Source organism: Schistocerca cancellata, chromosome 3 (genome assembly GCF_023864275.1).
Source record: "Schistocerca cancellata isolate TAMUIC-IGC-003103 chromosome 3, iqSchCanc2.1, whole genome shotgun sequence".
Lineage (NCBI taxonomy): Eukaryota > Metazoa > Arthropoda > Insecta > Orthoptera > Acrididae > Schistocerca > Schistocerca cancellata.
Genome location: NC_064628.1, coordinates 174,205,548 through 174,208,987, shown reverse-complemented (window position 1 = coordinate 174,208,987; position 3,440 = coordinate 174,205,548). Strand labels below are relative to the sequence as shown.

General features: G+C 44.7%; 1 non-coding gene across 1 annotated transcript; it reads right to left on the bottom strand.

The window, feature by feature from the left end:
• Nucleotides 1-2,717: 2,717 nt before the first annotated feature.
• Nucleotides 2,718-2,790, bottom strand: Trnaa-cgc (transfer RNA alanine (anticodon CGC)). The gene has a single exon. It is a non-coding gene; the product is annotated as a tRNA-Ala (tRNA).
• Between the last annotated feature and the right edge of the window lie 650 nt (nt 2,791-3,440).

Here is a 3,440-nt window from a genome sequence, read left to right as displayed (position 1 = left end):
AGTTTCATATCAGCGCACACTCCGCTGCAGAGTGAAAATCTCATTCTGGAAACATCCCCCAGGCTAGGGCTAAGCCATGTCTCCGGAATATCCTTTCTTTCAGGAGTGCTAGTTCTGCATGGTTCGCAGGAGAGCTTCTGTAAAGTTTGGAAGGTTAGAGACGAGGTACTGGCAGAAGTAAAGCTGTGAGTACCGGGCGTGAGTCGTGCTTCGGTAGCTCAGATTGTAGAGCACTTGCCCGTGAAAGGCAAAGGTCCCGAGTTCGAGTGTCGGTCGGGCACACAGATTTAATCTGCCATGAAGTTTCATGTTTAATGTATGTTTGTAAAGTGGATTTGCCCCTTACCAGTCCACTCCCGCCCCTACCAGTTCATTAGTAGCAGGGCGTGACTGTAGGAGTTTGGTGCGGCTCTTATCCTGTGTCACGGTTGGATTAAGCTGTGACTGATAATTGCTCTCGCTAACTTTGGTGTATGTTTCAGGGGTTATCTGGGTGGGGTATGGAGGCCAGGAATGTGCTGGGAATATATTTGACCAAACAGCACCTTAATACGAAATTGCAATCAAAACTGAAAAATGTGACGGTAGCGCACCTGAATTAGCACAACGCTTTCGTGGAGTACTGGAGTGCGGCCATGTGATCAACAGCGACACTGTCGGCCAGGTGGGTGACGCGTTAAATTGTTGCGGTTGCATTCTTGACGGTGTGCAGGCTAGTTTACAGCTGTTGCAGAGTAGCGTTCCTAGCGGGGCGCAAGTTTTTATAATACCTGCTAAGGTCAACCATTTGGTAAATCGCATTCAGAATGTAAATTTACTGATTATTGATGTTAAGCAGAAGGACAGTATTAACGAACTATGCCATAAGGTAATGATGTTACAATAGGAAAGTAGTCTATTGAAATGACAGGTTAACGAATGCAGGGATGTTAATAATGTGTCTCAGCAGAGTAGGGAAGCAACAGATAATTACCAGGACGTAGTTTATTTTTCAAGGGGTGGGAAGAATTCCTGGTTTTGCGATAGATTGTAATGAGCAAGTACAGCAGCTGTTGTGGTTGAGTGTACGATTACATAACTTTAATGAGGTACTGAGAGTGTCAGATATCGAAGTATTACAGATTTTGTATCCACTTCCTGAAGGCAAACTTAGGAGAACAATCATTGAAGGCCATAGTGAGAAATTGTCATTGAGTGGATTTAGGAGGACAAATTTTGAGCCAGCTCTCAGCACGGTGCACTTATAATCATACAAATTCTCGCGTGTTTCGCGTGCAGAGTATCTTGAGCAGTTCATTGAAGAGGTTGGTATAGCCATATCGGCTTTATGTTTAGAGATTTCTGAAGGAGATGTACTGAAGAATATATTGCAAACTATTCGCGTGGAAGATTGGTCACGGACTATATTTTTCCCTAAATCTCAAATGTTTGCGGAGTTGGATGATCTTGCTTTTGATATTGAACAATTTAGGATTAGTGATGAGAAACGTGATGTAAGGGAGGAATTTGCTAATTAAAGTCGATTGGAAAAGTTAGTGAGTAAGCAGCCTGATCATAAAACCGGTCTTCCAACTATTCCGGTCTGTTTCCCATACGATATAGGAGTACCATGCGTGATTGTGACAAAACGCCGCACAAGAAAGAAAATCTGTCTGAAAACCCTTACAAATGTCTTAACCGTAATCAAGAAGGCCATTTAGTGCGCGAATGCAGAAAGTGACATAATGTAGCTACTAGAAGTTGATGCCAGAGGAAAGGGAGGTGGTGTGATAACATTAACGCCTTAATTAAAAACAAAACGTGTAAAGTAGGACCAGGTTCGTGCACCACACTCCTTTTAGTTCTGCCAGACTTCATGGGGAGCTCGTTCGTCCAGTGTTAGACTCTGGCAATAAGCCTCTTATTTACGAAAATTGGTCTCAGTATCTTGTGTGTGTGTCCAAGGCTCCATGTGTTCATAGGTCAGATTTACCATGTCGAAGTGTGAATGGGTAGGTTATCCCAGTGATGGGAGGGGTTGCTCTTTGTGCTAAGATTCAGAAACTGTGTTGGCCTATCGAGTGTGCTATTGTAACGAGGCTTTCTCGGAGGCGATTTTGCTGACGCTGCTATTTAGTTTCACATTCGTCCAGGGGTTAAGTTTTTGCGGTGTCAACATCGGTGTCGACGGAGAATGTGTAGCTTTGAGTCTAGCAATCCCAAGTTTGAAACATCACATTTAGATCCAGAGCAAGGTAAAGCCTTATTGAGACTATTAGAAAGTTTTCCTAAAGTACTTAGGGACAACGTGGGGGTAACGAACCGTACTGAATATACCATTCAGCTGGCTTGTAAGTTCTTGTACGTCACTCTCCATATCGGCTGTCCTCCTAAGATCCGAGAATTAAAGAAGCTGATGGATTAAGTGCTTTGTGAACGCTAATTAGACTGTCTATATCTCATTATGCTTCACATATATTTTTAGGAAAGAAACCACAGAGTTAAGGCTGTCGGCCAGTAGAAGACAACATGGCACTCAATCAAAAGGTTGCACTAGAATCGGAGGAGGAGGAGGATATTAGTGTTTAACGTCCCGTCGACAACGAGGTCATTAGAGACGGAGCGCAAGCTCGGGTGAGGAAAGGATGGGGAAGGAAATCGGCCGTGCCCTTTCAAAGGAGCCATCCCGGCATTTGCCTGAAGTGATTTAGGGAAATCACGGAAAACCTAAATCAGGATGGCCGGAGACGGGATTGAACCGTCGTCCTCCCGAATGCGAGTCCAGTGCGCTAACCACTGCGCCACCTCGCTCGGTGCACTAGAATCGGTTCCGCTGGCTGATCTGTATAATTGTTTTGCATGGTTTTTTGGTGCTAACTATTTTTATGTGCTTGATTTTAATCAGACGTCTCATCAGAAGGCCTTGGCTGAAGAATCCAAAGCCGTGACTGCCTTCACCACGGACTGAAACTTATTCAAATACAATCGGGTGCCTTTCGGGCTGACTACGGGAGATGTTGATTCTTTTATTGGACGCTGTGTTGGGCGATCTGGCCGGCCGAAGTGGCCGTGCGGTTAAAGGCGCTGCAGTCTGGAACCGCAAGACCGCTACGGTCGCAGGTTCGAATCCTGCCTCGGGCATGGATGTTTGTGATGTCCTTAGGTTAGTTAGGTTTAACTAGTTCTAAGTTCTAGGGGACTAATGACCTCAGAAGTTGAGTCCCATAGTGCTCAGAGCCATTTGAACCATTTTTTTTGGGCGATCTGAAGTAAACATGTGTGTGTGCAACTATATTAACGACGTGGTTATTCATAGTGGTCATTTTGAGAATCGTTTGCGGCATATTGCTCAGGTACTTAAGCGGTTGCGCGAGGTAGGACTTACTGTCAATCGTTCTCACGTTAATTTGGCGCGTAGGGAAATTTCTTTCTCGGGTTATATTACTTCATCTGACGGAGTC